This window comes from Cyanistes caeruleus, chromosome 1 (genome assembly GCF_971803275.1).
Source record: "Cyanistes caeruleus chromosome 1, bCyaCae1.hap1.1, whole genome shotgun sequence".
NCBI classification, from domain to species: domain Eukaryota; kingdom Metazoa; phylum Chordata; class Aves; order Passeriformes; family Paridae; genus Cyanistes; species Cyanistes caeruleus.
Genome location: NC_141701.1, coordinates 25836001 through 25857047, shown reverse-complemented (window position 1 = coordinate 25857047; position 21047 = coordinate 25836001). Strand labels below are relative to the sequence as shown.

At 40.3% G+C, this 21047-nt stretch overlaps 2 long non-coding RNA genes across 2 annotated transcripts in view; both read left to right on the top strand.

Moving 5' to 3' along the window:
* Positions 1 to 7450: 7450 nt before the first annotated feature.
* LOC147655397 (uncharacterized) overlaps positions 7451 to 21047 on the top strand; it is a 46819-nt gene continuing 33222 nt past the window's right edge. Inside the window, exon 1 of the long non-coding RNA XR_015285067.1 lies at positions 7451 to 7555. This is a non-coding gene — a long non-coding RNA (uncharacterized LOC147655397). The remainder of the gene's footprint in view (positions 7556 to 21047) is intronic.
* LOC147655398 (uncharacterized) lies at positions 12569 to 13033 on the top strand. The gene is made up of 2 exons (XR_015285073.1): positions 12569 to 12697; positions 12777 to 13033. It is a non-coding gene; the product is annotated as an uncharacterized LOC147655398 (long non-coding RNA).

Here is a 21047-nt window from a genome sequence, read left to right as displayed (position 1 = left end):
AAAACACAGTGGAGCACCAGGAAACAACAATACAGTGCTTCTAAACTGTTGGCAACCAGAAAGTACCTGGAACTTGCGTGTTGAAGACATAGCCCAAGAAATCCCTCCAGAGGTGGCCCCCATGGAGCAGCCTGAGTTCACGCAGTACCCTTGCACTGAGCTAGGTGAATGCCCAGTGTGATTTGCTGTTCTTTGAACCATAGCTGTTAAAAAATGCTAGAAAACCAGTAAAAATGTAACACTTCACAGCTTGGCTTTTCAAGTGGATCTTTCTGTCTCCTAAAAAGGGGAAAATTTGGCAAGAGAATAATACATATTGTTTAGTCAGATTGCCTGACAAAGACAATACAGTTTAGAGATTTAAATCTGGCTCCAAGGTCTATATCTAGGCACCTGTGAACAGTGTATGACTTTCCGAAATTCAAATGCACACAGATCCTATTAAAGCACTGGAAGTAGCAGATATTCACCATAATTTCCTGAAGGCTTGTTCCTGAAGGTGGTGAAGTTTTAGGATCTTTCGTGGTATGTACTGTAGCTCAAGATGGAAGAAGCTGAATTTCTTCCTAAACTTCCTAAGTGGAATATTGTTGGTTTTTTTTTTTTTTTAATCAGGACCATAGCTGATTTATGATTACAACTGCAAGGGCCACTGAAACATGTATAACTGTGCTTGAATGGTCTTCATATTTAGGCATCTGATGTTTCATTTAACTCCACTGAGTTCAAGCTATAAGTTTGGAAAGTCCACAAATTTCCTGTATCTACAATTCAGTGCAGGCTACATAATGGTCAAAACATTATATCAAATTTTCCCAGCACCAAAATAAAGGAGATGAAATGAAGTGACTAGTCTAAGATAAAACTAGTTGGATCAGATATAGTTAACTTGAATTGCTTGTGAAGATCTATTTTAAACTTAAGATTAACAAGTTTGTATTGCTGCAGGCATCACACTCTCAGACTGGTTAACACCAGTTGCTCTCCCGGACATGCTCTCCAGATTAACCAGGCATGAAGTAACAGAACCTAAATATAGGTTTCTATTTTTGTTAGAAGGTGTTGTCCTTACCAGGTAAAATTTCTCATTCCTTCTCTTAGTAGCATATATAGTTTTTGTACAGTCACATTCTTTAAGGCAGAGGCAAAGCAGCTGTAGAGTGCAATACTGGCAAGTATTTGGTACTGGAAAATAAAAGTATCTGCAACCATTAAATGGAATATGGTGCAATTGTTTTAGTAGCTCTCCTTCATGATGTTGAAGTCTTTCTAATACCTTTAAGTATATGGCATTTATAAAAATATTACTTAAATCACTGCTCATGCAAATACTGTTAGCAGTCAGGGAGTGCTGGTCTGGGAGATGTACTTTGGCTTCAGTCTCCACTATCAGCTTTTCTGGGTTTTTTTTCTTTGGTTGGTTTTTTTTCTATCTCCCTTTGGACTTGAATTCTTTTCTAAGCAAACATTTACACATTTGTGTATAATTCAGAATATTCTGGAGTCTTTTTTATTTTGTTAGTTTGTGGAGGAAAAAAAGACAACAAAAAAAGACAACAAAAACTTTCAAATGTGTCAATTTCTGTGTTGTTAGAAAACAAGAAAATTAGTTGCTCATTTTTAATTTTTTTTTTTTACCTCAGGGTTTTATTTTGGAGAAGGTAAGGAGAGAGGTCCTTTAAGCTTTAGCAGGAAATACTCTTCTTTTACCAGCTTCTGCAGTCTTGGCTCAGTAAGGCACCTTGCTACCAGTACCAGGTCACCATGCCCAAGAAATCTCACACCACTGGAAGGAGTCCCAAATACTCTTGTCCAAACACTCTCCCAGCTCGGCTTCATATCATCCACACAAAGCAGCCCTAACATCAGATTAACTGGCCTCCAGATGATCCCCAGCTTGGGGAGACCCTTGTCACTGAAAAAATTGGTTTGATAACTCCTGTGGCACCTCTGTGGACCAAGGTGGCTTGGTAGGTGAGTAAATTAGTCTCAGTAATTAGAGAAATCTTTCAGCATCTCTAAGTACCAGGGCAGGATATGTAGGGAGACTAGGAAGAGTGTGAACACCCAGGTCAGAGGGCATAAAAGCCACTTAAGTGCCTCCTTATTAAAGTGATGAGCAGCACCACAGGTCTCTATAGCTATATCTTTGTGTTAATGCATTGAAACCTGATTTTTTTTTTTACTGCATGGTACTTCACATTTGCCACTGGATTAGTGAGGTCCCTTGACTTGGGAACAAGTTAGGGGCAATTTATATTTCCCCTAAAATTTATATTATTTATTATTATTATTTATTATTATTATTTATATTATATTTCCCCCTTAAATTTATATTTGTGCTTAAAAAAAAAAGTTGGTTCTGTGAGGGAAAGCCAACTCCTGAAGAATAGAGAAAATAATCTAATAAAAAAAGGGAATTTAGAAAAAAGAGATAAGTGGGAATTGCTTCTATGTTAATTGTATTTTCTTGACATTTACAGCTTCAAGACCTGTAGGTCAGTATCAAAGAATTTTACACCTGTGGTAAATACGCCTCCAAAATTGGTGCATCCCACTTTTCTTCATTTTTGTGTGGGCAAAGCTTACTAATACTTTGTTTTACAAGGTATTAGTAGAAATGTTGCCTGCAGACCAAGAGCCTGACCCAGAAGAAAAGAATCCTGTTTTCTCCAGAGGAATTTGAGTGAATTTGAAATTAATTTGTATGGAAAATAGTGGTGTGCAGTTTTGTCCCAGTGTTTCTAAAGGTATCTCTTAAAACCATCCAAGACACTATTTCACATCTAGTTCACTTGGGTCATATAAAATTCAAGAAAGGATTAATCAGTCTTCTAAGATACATGACATAGAGTTCATTATTTACATGGTAGATATAAAAGTTCCAATTTGTTTAATACAGGTTTGAATTTAATTTGTATTGTATGATTGAACTCTTTGCTGGTGACCTGCATCTGATGAAGGACACAGAACTCTTTCCATGCTGGCTCTGCTTGCTCATAACCCTGTTACCAGGGCTTGTGTGGAGATGGCTGGGTATGTCATAGATGGGACAAATTCTCTTTAACCACAGGAATCTTTCATTTCATGTCTTTTATTTCTTCTGCATGACCTAAAAATCCAGAAGGCACTTGATTCTGACTCACATTTGAAAATAAGTATATAAAGAGCACAGGTACATTTTTCAAGGAATATTTTCCCATTTTCATGGCTGATTCAGAGCAAAATAACCAAGGAATGCAAGCCATGCTTTTACTAATGTGTAGAGTGGATGACCATAAGGCAACCATTAAGCTGTGGCACATGGGTTTTCTGCCTCAAGTCTCTCTTCAGAGGTTGTCAAATCTTCTATTGAATGCTAGATCTTAAGCCCTAGTGCTGCTTGTCCCAGGCTCGTGACACCTGCTAGTGCAGTCCTAGATGTTACCTTTATTTCTGTTTCCCTCAAATCCCTCTTTCATGTTGAGCTCAGGAGAGGAGAATCATTCCCAGAACTACAGTTGCTCTGGATTCCATTGTACTCCAATTCTTGTGGATCCTGGTGAGGTATCTACCTTGCTCCAGGATTTGTACCTCTCCCCTTTCTCTTCCTTCATCTCCAAAACTGTAAAGAGCAGTTTTGCCCTCTCCTTTCTGCCAGTGAGTCAGCACATGGTGGGGTACCTCAGGCTGGGGTTCTCTCCCATCCTGCCCTTGCAGCTGTTTGACACTGAATTGTGTAGCTGCTTGTTCCTTTGCCCAAAGAGGAGTACCTTCCCAGCTGCTAGGCACTCTCCTGAGCTACAGGAGGAGAGACACCTGCTTTTCTGTCTCTGTGCAGGCATTAACAGGAGGCAGGATAGAAACAGGGACATCCCTTTGCCCAAAGGAACATCTAGAGAGTAATGCTTATCCTCTGGCCAATTAATATTTAATCATCCTATATAAAATGTGTGACTCCAACAGGAAAAATTGCAAGTGGGATTTTTTTTCCTTACCCACAAGAATATGTGATAACCTAAAAGGGAGAGCTTTCCTCCCCTGAAAAGTGTAAGGCACCATGAGTTCAAATCCTTAAGAGCAGAGTAGCAGGGTGTAATCCCAGCTCCCAGACCCTACCGAACACTTTGCTCAAGTTCATGGTTAAAGACTTCGGTGTGGAAGTTTCCCTTTTTCTGAAGTCACTACCTGGCTTGCCTTGAGCTATAACAATCCCTGACAACCTTTCCAGGCTTATATGAAAAGCTCAGTTCAGTGGCTGCCCCATTCTTAAGTGTCCTTTACACTGTAAAAGGAGACATACCTATTCTGAGGAGAAATGCTTTAAAATGCCCCATTATCACATTATAATGTGAATATAGGGGCTGTGAGTGATGCCCTGCGGGCCTGGGCGGCCCTACCAGACTGAACACTTTGGAAATTTCCACTTGGGTTATAAGGATCTTCGTCCCTGCCTTTGTCCAGCTCCCAGCTCCCAAGTCTGGAGGCAAAGGTCAGAATGCACAGCCAGAACATTTACTGGTGCAATGGCTGGGTGCTACAAGGTCTGTGCTGAGGGCTGTCTTTCAAAAAGTACTGTCCCGTTAAAAATTGTATACTTAACAGTATGGAAAACTTAAAAATTTACCATCTCAGAGTATTTTGCTTCCTAAGTAGGAGCATGATAAAACACACTCTTTACTTTCATGGTCAATAAAGTAAAGCCTGTTCTCAGATGCAGGGCTTTTAAGGGGCTGTCCATTGCTAACATGAGACTTTAGACAGATTTTATCCTTCTGACGTTCAGTGGAACAAATATCCTGTAGTTTGCAGATAAGGATCACTCAAGGATCAGTTTCAGTTTGACACAGTTGTTTCAAAATTCACCTTGGGTATATTTTTTCCCTTCAACTTTATCTAAAAAACTAATCAGCCTGGCTAATGAATTAAAGGGGTCAGAGGAATCAATGGTCCTTATTTGCATTAATTTAAACTAATACATACCTGTTTTCTTGAATAAGGAGAAACAGGTCTGGTATTCATAAATAACTGATAGAGAATGAACATAATTCAGTAAAAAGATTCTGGTTCTCTTGTTATGAACATACACGGAAAATATAAGTATTTTTTTAATTAAAAAGGTTTATCATGTGAAAGTGATCTCTGGACAGGTAAATGGTGCAATTGAAAGGAAGGATGATTGAATAGCTGAGGTCCTGCTGTTAGACTCAGGAGGTCTGGACTCAGTGCTCCCTGAACCGACTCCCTGAATGGCTCTGGGAGCTCTTTGGGTCTCTGGTGCTTCAATTTCCCATTCATGAATTTTCTTTCTTAGACGAGTATGGTGAAAATGAATACCTGAGAAGCTAAGGATGTCAGATTTTCAGTTGTGCAATATGGTAAGAATAGAAGACCAATACAAAAGAAAAAGGTCAGTCTCTTCTGAATGGATTAAAGAAATGTAGTGGGAAAACTGGAAGGGCTGACAATGCTTTTTTGTTAAAGTCCCTCTTGTTTTTCCATGACATGCTAATCTAGCTCTGTAAATATGGAAGGCCATAAGAAACCTTATTTGAAAGAACAAGGTTTGTTTCCAGAACTTTACAGTCCCTAATCATTTTTGAGACATCTGGAAAGCTGCACTGCATTCTTCTGGAAATTATTATATGTATTTAAGGTAATGAACTTGCCTGTCTGACTGCAGGCTGTGGAGTCAAAAAGGCTTATGACTATTCCTATAATATTTACTCAGAAGAAAAATACTCTGAATTTAGGTCCCACTTCTGCTGAAGCTTACCTGTTTTTCATTGCAAGGACAGGGGATGTCAGCTGGCAGGACTTTAATAGAGTTAGCAAGATGGATCGGGTGGGAAACAAAACTTTTTCTCAGCCAGGCCCCTTTATGCAGAAATAACAGTTCAATGACACAATTCAGTGTCATGCAGAGAAACCTGAACCTTTCCTGTGGCTCCAGCTGGGACCAGAGAAGTTGGGTAAGCTGTGGCAGCCAGTGTGAAGTGCTGCATTAGCATGGCCCTGTTGAGGCAAAATGGCTTCTTTTGAGGTAAATACTAAAGGTGTAATATTTTATGCAATTCGTTTTAGTTCCTGAATAGTTAAAAAAAACCACAAAACTATTACCACAGATTATCTGTGGTAATTTTTTATTGAAAATTACCTGATATAAGCTCCATAGTAACTGTTAGGTGTCTTATTTCTCATATAAATTTCCTCAACCACTAGATAGAGAAAATGATTGTTCCCCTCTTCCATGCAAAAAGGAATGGCTTCTGTGGCAGGGAGGAGATGCCTTTTTTACAGGCCACAAAGAAGCATGGGGATAGATGTGTAGACAGGGCCCTCTCATGCTGGGAATTCAACCCAGTTAAGACAAAAGCAGAAGCTAAATGAAGATCTCAGCATCTCAGCTGCAGACACCAACTGGGGAAGCAGATCCCCATCAAAGGTTTGAATGAAAGGGCTGTGTCATGATGGGTTTAGAAACAAACTTCAGCAAGATTCACAAGCATTGTGTGTTCAGCATTAACTAGGACCCAGTGCAGCTCCTAAGTCAGGAGAAGATTTCTTAGTGTGACGCCGATTCCTGAAAGGCCACCTCTGACTCCCTGAGGACTTCAGTGCTTACCTGCATGAGATGAGATTTTTAGCTAACATTTGCATAAAGTGATGATTTCAAGACACCTCTTTAGGGCTTTTCTTCTTTGCTGACTTAGGTGGCTTTCCCCCAGGTTACCAGTTTTGCCTGTATCTTTAGAAATGCTGCTCTATTTCCAGCCCGTGTTATCCAGGCATGCTCCCTCCTAAGGCTGTGCACTGGGGGGCTAGAGGACAGCTGTCTAAGATCCCTTGTGTTTCTAACCCTTTGTTAGTATTCATAACAATAGTTCAAAACTGAAGGCATTCAAATCTTTTCTGTCTATAGAGAAAGAAATGAAACAAATATTTAACTTGATTTAACAGCAGGGCAGAAAGGAATGTTCCACAGAGTTCCAAGATGTTCCTATTGACTTTCTCTGTGCATCATGCTTTTGAAGTTCTTCCATCTTATTTGGTGAAAATGTAAGGACAAAACTCCCTAAGCCCTTTTTACCTCTGCAACAAGTTCTGGTTTTAGCAGGAGTCATTTTGAGGGTACTAGAGAAAGAAGAGGGAACATTGTACTCTGGGGACACATTTCCATAGGGTAATGCTATTGAGCTGCTTGATTTGTGCACAGCATTCTGCCTTGGGATTAAAGCTAGGAAGGTATTTGGAAAACTACCTGCTCACTCAAGTTATTTGGTTGAAGTGTGCTCACAAAGTACCCATTTGTGTTTACAACTGCTCTGTGCAGATTTTTGGCAGATGTTGTGCTGTTAGCCTGAAATATGGCCCTTTGTTCTCCTTAATGATCAAGAGCTGTTAATACCATGCTGTGTTTCTAATGTATTTTGTTGGTCAGTACTCTCTGCCCTCTTTGCTCCAGCAAAAACAGGAATGGAAGCAGTGACAGCAACTCCCACTCATCTGATGAGGCTGGAAAAGCGAGAAGATATCTGGGAGGAAGAGCCATTTTCTTTCAATCAATTATTAACTGGTAAGTCACTCCAGTCAATCCTTGCTCAGCTGCTGAGTGAAACTTGTGAGCAGGTTTTTGAGCAGACCAGGCTTAGCTGAAACCAAGTGCTAGAAAAATAATATTCTGGGCAAACCTACTGACTAGGCTGGTGACAAACTGTGGAGAAAATGGGAGTATGCCTACTTGTATTTATAGAAATGTTCTCCTCCTAAGTATCATAAAGCTCTTTAAAATACTAGAGATATACACAGTGTGTGAGGACTGCTTTGTTTTACCTCTAGAAACAATAAGTGAATGAAAGAGGCCTTTCTATTGCCACACTGGTAGCGCTGCAGTGAAAATCACCCTATCTAGTAGCAGGTTATCTTGGCCAAATATAACTGCCTAGTACCAGCTTGGCACAGTGTTGTTACTAGGGCAGCTATTTTTACTGGGAGTGATATAGCACCTGTAGCTAGTAAATGTTGTCAAAACACCGGTGATGTTTTCATCACCACAATACCCCTTAAAATGGAGAAGTGCACAGATGCAGTACAGAAATAAAGCCCTCATTTAAACTCTTTTTCCCCAGGGGAAAAATGCAAAGCTACTCAATTTTTATTTTTTCCTCACAATAAACACTAATTGTTTATATGATAAAAATAAAGGTATCTCCAGTTTAGCAGTCACACAAGCTAGGTATTTTGACAAAGGTCATGAAAATGTGTATGTCATTTAAGGAAATATGGTCGAAGTTTTGGATTTTCAGTGACATTGGAAGTAAAGCAAGAGTGACCCAGATTAAGGTACATCATAGTAAGCATCCAAGTTGACCTGCTGGAAAAAGAAATTACTGTAAGTTTCTGTTTAAAGCTGATATATGCTCTCTACCTCTGATTCATGGCTGACAAGACACACAAACCCGGCACCTTTCAACACCAGGAGGACTTTTTATGGCTCTGCAATTGTAGCTTTCTTGGAAGAAGCCCTCTGGGACCTCAGATTGCCAGTCATCCTGCAACTGTGTGCTACAGAGTTTAAATGGGGACCTGAAGTAAACAAATACCAAACATTTTTTAGAAGTGATTAAATGTTCCCAGAACACTAGATTCTCAAAAAAAAAAAAAATAAAAAAAAAAAAATTAAAAAAATGCAGCTCTGTAAAATTGTTATAGCTGTCTTCAAAAGAGAACTTACTCTACAGCGACAGAGGTGTATTGTTAATGAACAGCAAATTAATCAAAACATTCTTCTGATAATGTGCTTTTCTTCAACTTATATAAGTGTTACTTTCAGCAAAGAATTTTCTAATGAGTTTCCTGCCACAAGAGGACTTAACAGAAAAAAAAAGATGAATGATGCACAGAGAGAACTATGTGAGGGTATAATGCTTCTAAATTATCAGAGCTATTCAAATGCAGTCCTTAGAGCAGCTCCAGTGTGAGCTGTCTCTTCTATACATAAGAAACCAAAACTGCTTTATATGCTTTTTAGTTACTTTAATACACTATTTTTGATCAGAAGAGCATTTTGAAACAAACGTCTCTGCTCATGCTTACCATGCTTTGGTTCCTGTCATGAAACAGTTATTGAAACATGAATTGGATTCCTTTTGCGTGAAACTAAAGGGGGAAATGCTCTCTAGTAGTGTAGCTAATGCATTGCAACCACAAACAGGTCTTTAGTCTGTGGGACTGGACTAGAGCTGCTCTGAAGAAAAGTGCAAAACAAAACCCTGTGAGAAGTACTGTGTACATGCTGGGTTCTCAGAATCTTTCTCTCAATAAATCTGCTCCTACTGATCCACACAATTAAATGATACAGATGGGGGTTGTATCATTAGTTCTTGACAAACCAAATTAACAAAGCTGCTGTTTGGTTTTGTGTGTCCCTTTACAAGTTCTCTTCCAATCCAGTCATGTTCTAGTCCATTCCCATGTATAATCAACAGACTTGCTTAATGAAATGCAAAGGATAACATTTGTCAGTCCTACTGAAGTAAAAAAAGTTGCAAAGGTCTCACTGCAGACTATTTGACATGCCATGGAGTCCATACAGGCAGCTTTATTTGACCTTGGCTGCCTTGTTAATGCGAGTAGGAATAACATTTTTAGTAGTGATCCCCTGCTGAGTTCTCTGGGCAGTAAAGCCTGTACCTTATATGTACAGGTGAGATGGTACAGGTAGATCCTAGCACTACTGCTTTCAAAGAGGAGAAATGCATTTGACATGAATAGACCAAAGCTCAGAGATTGGATATGGATTTTAAAAGACTAAAGCTGTTTGATTGCTAGAGTTCTGTAATTACTTTCTGTGTTAGTTCATAATGTGTGGGTTAACCCTTTTGTCTACTGCAGCTGTTAAAAATAATCCACCTGGCACCAGAAGTACAGAGCCAGAGTCTGCTGGAAATGAGCAGTTCCCTGACAGGCAAATACCATCACATGCGTAAACTCTAATGCACTCATCGCTGCCTTGGTGGTAATATATGAATCTCTATACTAGATTTGTCTATCTCTGTATATATGAAACCAATGTATATTTCAGTGGTAGTAGTACCATGATAATTTTTTAGAAAAATCCTAAGCATGATTTTATCTTCACAGTGAAAATTCTTCCGATATTTTATAGGATGGGCTTTGGCTAACACCACTCTATGATGCATTTATATGCCTTAGATAACAGTCTAGGTTTTCAAACTGCAGATGGAGGTGAAACAAGTGTCTCTTTACAAGTTAATTTCACTTCCAAGCCATCTTGGTAGTGCTACTAATGAATTTGTGTCTCTATGTATATGATATTTCTGAATGTCTATCACCAGGGTACCCAAATGTCATTATAAATTTAATGAACAGCTGCTGCCCATTAAAAGTAAGTGTAACTTCTATTGCTTAAATTAAACTAGTTTAAAGTAAAATGAGCATTTAGGTTATGCAGGTGTTGCTGCTATTTATATCCAAAAGTTGAATTTCTCCTAGACCCAGGGCTAGTTTCAAATCGCATTTTTTTCTGCCACTGTTATTTTGACAGAAAGAAAAGCTCCATAAATTGGTAGCTAAACTGCATCTCAGCTCTGGTCATTTCTAAAATATAAGTAATCATGGCAGAGGATTGAATGATATCAGATGAGGAACTTCTAGCATTTGCTTTTTATATTGCCAATTGAAGATATTATGCTGGGGTTAATTGGGCCATTCAATCATGCTCTGCCACTTTGTCTTTCCTGAAAGGATTCAGTAAGGCGCTTGCTAAATTTCCTATTATCTCTGTAACAAATCTTAGTTTTACTACTGCTGGTCTAAGAACAGAGGAAAAAGATTGGGGCATTTTCAAAGTAGAATTAATTAGGTGTGGTTGATGCTCCTTTGAATATTCGATTACCAGAGTTCACAGGGGCATCCAGAACCAAACTTTGTCAGGGCAGTTGTGAACTCTCTGCCAGGTAACTAATAGCAGAAAAGAAAAATACTAATAGCATAGAAAGATAAAATAATAGCAGAAAAGAAAGGTTCAGTATGTCTAGGACTGCTCTTGACAAGTGACTGAGCAAGGTTCAGTCCCAAATCACAGAGCGGTGCCTTGCGCTGGTAGATCATCCTCCTGCTAGCTCTCTCTAATTGTAGGAAATCTGTTTATTAGGGTGCAGAAAATGGACATAATTGTAGGGAAATAGAGAAACATATCACACATGCACAAATATTGATAGCATCTGCAAGTCAAGAGGAAATGATGTTGTAAATAAGCCATTTAGCATCCTTCCTCTTCACCAATGAGTATCTCTTATCATTCCACTTTAGATATCAACCCCACCCTCTCCTCAGCTTAGCTTTGCAAAGAACAGCTCTGTGAAGGTCTCTTTGCCTATCTCAGGTCCTCAGGGAGCTTTTTCAATCCAGCTGTGAGCTGCTGCTCCGTAGTGATTCAGCTGCATGAAGAGGCTGAGAAAGCAGGACTTGATAGAATCCACTGGGTGATGCTTTCCATCCCACCTTCTCTCATTCAAAGGGTTTTCCACAGTGTTTCAACAGAGTGGGTTTGCCAGCCTGAGGAGCAGCAGCCAGGGATTGGCTCTGCCATTTAGAAAGGAATGGAGGAAAAGGAAAGGTGAAGGCAGAGCCCACAAACTCCTCTGTTCTTGTGGTGACCTCCTAAATGTTGCTGGAGGACATATTAGCCTGTGTCCCTGCCCAGGGAGGTGCCTGCTGTCTGGAGCTGCCCCAGCTGCCCTGCTCCCTGGCTGGGGCACTGGGATGGCTGAGGGCTGCCTGGTCCTGCCCGGCCACTGTGTGGGCAGCCCCTGATGTCCCCAGCCCTAAGCAGACTCTGTTTCACTGGGAACTCTGTGGAAGACCCCACTTTGTTTGCAACTATTTCCAGGTGTTTTTCTATGCATAATGTTAATTGTCAAAAACCTCAGAAGACTTTTGACACATCTAGCTGAGCAGATCCTCAAACAAATTTGAATGGAGAGTAAATTTTTCATTGTCTAGTGGCACTGTTTGGAGCCCACATGTGTTTTGACGGCACATCTGCTGTAGAGCACTTAGCAGAAGTCAGGTGGAAAAGTTCATTTAGATCCTCACTGTCCAAGATTATCCCAAGTGATCCCAGCAGATCCAGCACAGAGGTCCTGTGCAGTTCTCCAACAAGCAGACACTCACCGAATTCGCCATCTAATTCAGGTGGAAATTCAATCCTCCTCTTCAACAGTGCTACTGTCTCTCTTGGATTTTTTCTGCTCTGGGTATTGAGCTGTTACTGGCCTCATTAATACACTAATTTCTTCCTGCAGTTATCTACTTTTATATGGAGGAGAAATTAATGCACTAGGTTTCTTTGTTAGCCTGGTGGACTCTTTGAGTAGCAAAAGCAACGCAATGCCTTTGTAATTGTTTAGTTTGCTGGGAAAATATCTTCCTGTCCCTGTGAACTTTAAACTTGGAATTTACTATATTGCAAGGGAGAAATGGTGACTCTGAGATGGTGCCTGACAGCTGACTATGGTGCAATAAAGCAGGTGCAGGTCACAGTGGGGCAGTAAAGAGTTCATATGGCACCGTGACTGAAATAAAAAAGGGAAAGGTTCAGCGTCCTGGAGATCTTTTTCAGCTCTGTCTTATTTTTGCATTGTTCTTTGCTGGATTTAGAGGATCACCTCAAAGGATGACATCCAAAATACAGGTAAGAAGGTTTCAGGACATACCACATCCTGTATGTCATCCATTGTGTCAGTCACTCTCTCACAAATGTTCTCTTTTAGTTGCAAGTACTCAGTAACAGCTGGGTTTGGTTCATCCTTCACAAATAACTTGAAGTAAAGAAGGAAAGAAACTGAATGATCAACAAGAGCAGTCAAGCACCAGCAGCATGCAACTTGTATTTTAATCCTGGCAGAGAGGCAACAGAGGACTAGAAGCAGAAGTTAATGTACCATATCCAAACATCCCCTGTGACATCAGAAAAAAACCCAAATCTTTTACACATCCTAAAGCTATTTAAAAGAAATGTCTGAAAGCATTAATTTTGAGGCATATTGTTGATGAATGGGACACTTTAATACAAGAAAAAGCCATGCTGAGGGAAGGCCTTGAGTTGCTGTTGTATGACTTGTATGAATGCGGGATTTGGAGGGTTTGCCCTAGTTGTTTGGCAAAACTGGGCCCAGAGTTTCTAACACTTATAAAGCCTTAAAGAAATGCAAAATCCCTTTTTTCAAATTTCCTCCTTTGTTTTTGTATAAATGTGTCTTTTCATGCTTGCTTTCTCCTTTTTCATTCTTGTAACCTCCTTATTCTGAGTGAAGACCTCTTCCATCAGTTTGCTGAATTCTGAAAATGAAGATCCTGAGCTCTATTCCAGGTGCCATGTGATCAGATATATACATTGAACTATAAAAATCTTGTGTGGAAGGGACTTAAAGATCATCTAGTTCTGACCTCCCTGCTATGGTCAGGGACATCTTCCACTAGACTAGGCTGCTCAATGCCCCACCCAATCTGGCCCTGAACACTTCCAAGGATGGGAAAACTGCTCATAAGTCCCTCTACTTCAATGGAAGTAGTCATGCACATATATATTCTCTCCAACCACTGAACTTAGTGTCAGCATGAGCTTGTCAACATGAATGCAATGTCAAGGTGGAGGATCACAATGCCAGTTGCAAACTACTGTATCTATATACATATACGTAACAGAAAGAATTTAATGAAAATCCAGGTCTGTTCACTTCTTCCCCAACAAACTCACTCTATGCTACTAGCAAACTTCTGGTTAAATAGTAGACTAAAGAGAAGTAAAATGCTGTACAGTCACCTCTTCCATGAGAAAGAAGTTAAAGGACTACAGTTTGAAAACAAATAAAAGATGGACAGAATTTTTTTTACTTTCCTCATAACAATAGGATGTTCCTAATAACAAAGAACTGATTATGAACAAAATGCTGGCCAAAGCATGGCTTCACCAAGGAGAAATCTTGCCTGAGCAGCCTAGTGGCCTTCAATGATGGACAGATTACATCAGTGGACAAGGGAAGAACTACAGATGTCATCTATCTGGACTTTTGAAAGGCATTTGTCCCCACAACACCCTTCTCTTTTAAATTGAAGAGAGATGGAGTTGTAAATTGGACAGTTGGATTAGGAACTGGTTAGATAGTCACCTGCTGGTAGTGGTCAATGACTCAATGTCCAGATGGACCCTGGTGACAAGGGACATCCCTCAGTGGTTTTTATTTGGAACAGTATGGTTTCATACCTTCATCGATGACACAGACAGTGGGTTCATGTGCACCCTCAGCAGGCATGCAGATGACACCAAGCTGAGTGCTGTGGTCAACACACCTGAAAGACAGAGTACCATCATGGACAAGTTTGAGAAGAGAGCTTATGGGAAACTCATGAGGTCTAACAAGGCCAATAGCAAGGTGGTGCACCTGAGTCAAGGCAGCCTTTGGTATAATACAGGTTGGAGGATGAAGGGATTGCAAGAAGACCTGTGGAGAATGGCTTGGGGATACTGGTGGAGGAAAAGCTTGGAATGAGTCACCAATGTGCACTCACAGCCCAGAAAACCAGTTGTGTCCTGGGCTGCATCAAAATAAGGATGGGCTGTAGGTTAAGGGAGATGATTCTCTACTCTGCCCTTGTGCCCACTTGGGTTACTGTGTCCAGCTTGGGAGTCCTGAGCACAGAAAAGACATAGACCTGATGGAGTGGGACCAGAGGAGGCCCATGAGGATGATCAGAGGGATGAAGCACCTTTCCTGTAAGAGTCAGGACTGTTCAGCCTGGAGAAGGGAAGGCTCTAGGTAAACTTTATTGTGGCTGATAAATATTTAAAGGGCACTTATAAGAAAAATGGGGACAAGCATTTTTGTAGAACCTGTTCACATAGGACAAAGGGCAATGGATTTAATCTAAAAGAGGGTCTATTTAAACAAGAAAAAGAATTTATTTTTCTTGTACAATGAGGGTAGTGAGCCACTGAAAGAGATTGCCCAGACAGGTGGTAGATGCCCAAACCCTAGAAACAGTCAAAACCAGCCCTGTCCAGGCCATGGTATTCTATGAATCTATGATTCCAAGGCTTCTGGGCAGTCTATTGGATCCTGTTTAGTAACAACCTTGAGGTGTTACAAGTAAGTGTAAGGCACTTCAGAGCTTTAAATACATTTTGCTGCCTCATAATGTTATTGATCTTGTTCAGTTCCAGAAAGGTTTGAAAAATATGATATTTTTCACATTGCAGCAGCTGTGATGGTGTGAAACATTAATCAGTGCTGCGTGATTTTTAATTAATGGTCATCAGTCTCTACAAGTGTACAGTGTGAGTAGTTTTATTTTGTGCTCTACTACTGTATTTGTCTTCCTTTAAGAAAACATGAACAGTCTAAGTCTGTAACACTGCTCAACATGGAAATTGGGCTCTTAAATTTTACAGCAAAATTACAGTAATCTCTGTCGATCTGCAAAACCCTCAGTCAGGGAAGTGACATTCAGAAATTCATGTCTGAATCTTGATTCATTAGGCAACCCATTTCAGAAAATTTGGTCATTTAAAGAGCACAAGATGTCTCCACATCCCTCCCAAAAAGTAGAATTGGGATAGTAGAGATGTCATCATCAAGCAGAACAAGAGCTATTGAAACAGCAGTGATCTGCTTAAGAAAAAAACAATACAATAGAATTATGGGTGCGTATAAATTACTTCTTGTTGAGGACACAAGTTACTGGAAACTCCTTTTTAAGGGATATTATGCTTTATCTTGGACATGTGTATTGCTGCAGTTAGGTAGTTTGCTCTTTAACTTGGAAGCATGAGGTGTCTGAACAGTAATATTAGAGCTAGCTGTACTCTCAGGGCCCTGCTGCGAATTCAGCAGGAATAATTTTACCATTCTCATTTATGAGCCTTTGGGGCCATAAACACCTCCCAGCTTTTCATGAGGAGCCCTGTAACTGAATAAGCAGTAAGTTCATTAGCAGTCTGCTTGCAGAGAGGGAGCAGGAGAAAGTGTACTCCTACAGAAAACCATATGCCTTCCATGTACTATCTGGTGCAGCCTTCTAATGAGGACTGACAGCAAATTCCTGCTTCAACACCACCATGTGAAAAATTCTAGGAAGGCAGGTGGAGATCAGATAAGCAGAAGCAACCAAAGTTTTTCTTCCCCTTCAAACATATAGGTATGTATGTAACTAACCCTTTGTCCCTTAACATGTTCACACCCAGTTCTTGTTAGCAGTACTTAAAACTGCCACAAGATAATGCTTGGGTTTAACTTCTGTGAGATGTTCCTTTCCATGTGGATGGAGAGTGACATTACAAATTCCATGATCATAGCTGGCCCCAAATCTGACAGTCTCAGCTGGAGCCCAGAGCTGTAACCAAACCTCTTAGCTTAGAGATGGGTCTTGCTCCATCAGGTTTGATGGGAACTGGTTGGTCTGTCTATGTAGGAGCTGACCCTGATGTTAATATTCTGAGGTTATGTGCAAGATGCTGGTCATCTCTACCACTTCCCTATGAGTATTAAATTTCCTTGAAATTATAAAAAGTGTATTAGAGGGCGAAGTGTCTTGCATCTTCAGCTCTGAAGAACTTTCTGCTGCCTGGCTGTGGGATGGTGTGAGGAACTGTAATATGTGACAGGTTAATAGAAACAGATTTTTACATGCATGAGACCCCCACAAATATGTGGTGGGAGGGAGCAGTGCATGGGGCCTTTTATCAAACTTCTTCCAAGGCAGAGAACTCGTGATCTCAAATACACATTTTCACATCCTTTGTGTAAATCTGACATGACCCAATTCTATGGGAACATTAGCAGGGAAACACACACCTTCACTGAGTAAATGTGCAGCTGGCTTCCTTGCAAGTACCATCTTTTTTCTTCATTCATACATTCATTAGTACCTTGTTAGACCATGGAGAAGGATTCCTCGGCAGCAGAGATGAGGGGACAAGACAATTATTCCTCTTGTTCTAATGGATGTTTATGGTTGAATGATTTCAAAATCTAGGCATTTAAATCCAGATCGTCTCTCCAAACAAGGTCTCTTGAAGGAAAGAGATAGGAAACAGGAAAGAAACCAGGAAGAATTTCACCATGAAAAGAACAATTCCCAGTTTTACCACTGGGACACAGACACACTGAAACCACATATGCTCTCGATTGACTTCTAAAGAGTGATTCCTCCACTGGCCAGCAGCTAACAGAGCTCCCTGCAGTGTCTGTGCTGTCAAATGGTGTCAGGAAATGTCACTGGACATTAAAATCTTATTATGTACTATGCTAGACTGTTAAAACTGTCCCCATTGCAGCCCAGGCTACCTGCCACTCTTCCACACAATTTCCATGAAATCTGAGGACCAGAGGTCCCAAGCTGGGGACTGTTATCCATACACAGCTTGTCTTGGAGGCTATTTAACACCATGGTCACAGGCTGTCTGGTGATAAGGAAATGTCATAACTCTGGTGTAAACATAGCTGGCCATAGAGGAATACATCTTTGAGTCTCTATTAGAAGATGAGTGGCAAAACTTTAATAAGATGTGCTCTTCTCCTGGTGTAATAAATTGTGTTTCTGCTTCTGAAGAAGTAGTGGGTTTGTTTTGGGAAGAGTGGTTGAAGTGCTGAGTTTGTCACTGGGAACAGTTATGTGGAGCACATTTTGGGTGTTAAAACTCAGCTGTCCAGGGAATACATGCAGATGAGAAATGGGAACTGTGATCCCAGACATAAAAGAAAGCTGGAAGAATTCCTTCAGGAAAAAGACAGAAGCTGATACCAGAGAGGATGAGTGGGAGGCCAAAAGGGGGTTGAAAGTGCAGGGACATCTGGCTTTGCTGAAACAGCAAGCAAACTATGACTTGTGATTAGCTTGTCACCTGTGTCACCTGCACGACCCACAGGGGCCCAGGAGTGCATGGGAGGCTACCCTCCGCCTCGGGAGTTTTCCACACTGGGGTTAGCACAGGCAGACCTTGATCCTGGGCAGCACAACACGTGAAAGGCATTAAACGACACAGCTAGACCCTTTCTTAGAATGTTTAAATTCTTATGTAGAATCTTACACAGACTGTAAATTATATGACTCCCTAAATTCTTATTAAGTAGTAAATCATAAGGTAACTGAGATCAGTTTGGAATAATAGAATAGGAAATGAATCAAAAAATGAAATGTGTCTAGAACAGAGAACATGAATTAATGCATGCAGCCAGTAAATGGATCTTTGTTCCTTACCCACTCATTAGTTTCTTTTCAGCAGGAGTTTCATACTAAAAGGGACAACTGTTTTAAATACAGTATCAATGAGAAAAATACAAGTTAAGATCCCTTCTTTGGCTTCAGCTTTTTTTTTCAAGCTGAAGCATGTGCAATCAGGATGGGATGCAGGGTAAGGCAATACGCTGGGGAATGCAATGTCTTATTAAGGGATTTGTGAGTGAAATACTTCCACAATCTGCACACATTCACCCAGCGTAAAATAATTGTTACATCCTGAAAGTAAATCAGCACAATGAGATAGGGAAGCTGAGTACCAAGCTGTTTATGCCCCTTCTTGATGCAAGATTTTGGGAGTCCAACAGCTGTTGGAAGAGATAACTCCCTGATTGCTTTTAATCTTCACAGCTAAGGCTGATTTCCATCTCACCTTCTAACACAAAGTTTCATGCTGCACTGCTAAAAAAGTTTTCAAGGTTTATGTACAGGAAACTGATGTGTTTGCATTTTCCCTCCCCGCCCCGATGTCTCTTTTCAGGGGTAAAAAACAGCTGCAGTATTAAAAGAGTAGTTACAGAGATTGCAGGCATAGCATGATATCCAAAGTTTAGGTTAGCACCATCATCAGAGTCATGAGATATGAAAAGAGTAGGGGAGAAGCATTACATATGCAAGGTAGTTCAGCAGAAGGTGACATTTTAGTCAGTGGCCAAAGCCATATTGTTTTTTTTCCTGGCAAATTAGTCTGGTTCTTCTTCTTTTTTTTTTTAATTTTTTTTATTATGAAAATCTTTGATTCTGATCTCCAAGCACCATGTGCAATTTCTAGTATTTTTATCCCCACAGCAGGAATACAGAGGAGGCAATTATCTTGAGCTCTTACTCTTTACTAAGATAATGCAAACTTCTTCAAGAAACCTTTTTGGATAGTAAATCTGTGGGTCTTACTTTCTAACCTACTTATTTGGCAAAAAGGATGAAGAAATTTGTTTAGAGTATGGTGAAAACATTTGGGTGATGATTAAAGGAAAGGACTTCCTCTGCCATTCACATTTGGATTACTTCAAGCCTTCCAGCCTGAATGCTGAGATTACATGTATAGTTTCCCAGGTCCATATGGGATCTCACAAAACTGCTGCACAGTTGAACTGGTAAGATTTAAGGCAAGCTGAAGCTTATAGGAGACAAAGGCTCTGCTCTTGCGCCAGGAGGACAAAGCCCATTTGCTTTAAGTCCTAGCTTAGCAGGAGGAGAGTTTGCAAATCAAATTGGCTCCTCTCTTTGTTGACCCTGACATTATGTTGATATGCCCAGGATGAAACCTTCTTTTAAACAAGAGCAGATATACACTATGGTAAGTCCAATAATTAAGAAGTTATTTCTGGAAGTTAAGAGAACAGGAGATAATCAGTATTGTCTCTATTTCTCATTTAGGAAGAAAAGTCCTTTCTTTTCCTCTAATTTTTCTTCAACGTCCTTTTCAGTTTTAATCAATAAATAAGGGTTATTAAATTAAAGAGAAATTAAAATTAATCTGGTTTGATATTGTATATTTTTATTGTATCCAATGTCCCTTTTGTATTTCTTTGTAACCTCTACTTTTACCTTGACCTTAAAACCTTTTACCCTCCCTTGCACTTTTGCAAGGCTCCGAAAAAACATGCTTGTGTTAAATGGACCTGGTTGCCATGCAGTCTGAGTCTTGTAATTAGGACATTGAATGCCTTTTTTTAAAGTAAGTAAATCAAGTCTGATGCAGATCAGCTGCAATAACACCCTTCTATCTTCTAGAAGTTGTCCACAGAGCAGTGTTAAATGCTCCTTATTTCCTTCCTGACAGAGACGGTCTCAGCACAAAAATGTCTGACATTATAATTATTTACTTTATTGCCAGCTTCAATAGAAAGTCCTAGGTCAGAAAGAGCTAGAGACCAGACTCTTAGCAACAGTGATCTGCTTATTTATTGGATTCATGGTTAGCCCAGGACTTTCCAGACGAGGCAAATTAGGGTCTTTGCTCTGATGTACTGAAGATTTAGGTGTTCATGCTGTGTTTTATATTCAAGGGCAGCACACCTGATAGCCCACACTGCCAGACCTGGTTTCTCTAAGCAATGAAGAGAAATGGGAGCTGGATTCAGGCTGCCCTCTACAGCTATGTAATATAAATGTTGAGCATGAATTGGAGAGCTTACCATGGCCATGCAGCAACAGGGCTCCCTATGCAGTCATGGGACTTCCTAGGCAATCATGACAGTGATCAGGATGGTCAAAATAAAGAAACTGTGCTGTGTCTCACAGCCCAGACTGGCACCAAGCTGGATGTCACATAGTCTACCTCACCCTGAAATGGGAGTCTGCCTCTTGCCAGCAATTGAGACACTATTTTTCAGGTCCTTGCTGCTGCTGTGTTTGGCTTCATGTGCCTCTTGCCAGAGGACAAGTAGTGCCCTGCATCCACCTCAGTGAAGAGGGTATTTGCTGAAGGTCAACTTGTCCTTCAGTATAAATTTAAGTTAATAACTTTAGCCTTTTGGCCATCTCCACAATGGTGGTCAGCTGTGGGTTCTGAATAACTCTGCAAGGACAGGAAACTGCATCTAAGTGATACAACACTGAATGTTGGACCATGCTAAATTGCACAGAGAAAAGGTCTCTTTTCTTGGGAAGTTATTAATCCAATTCACTGTTAATCTCATTTCCACAGGGTCCAAGTCTGTTGCTTTGTCTTTGCAATCTCAATATACAGAACATTAATGGAAGTCAGGAATGAAAACATTTCCCTTAAAGCATCCTAAAATCCA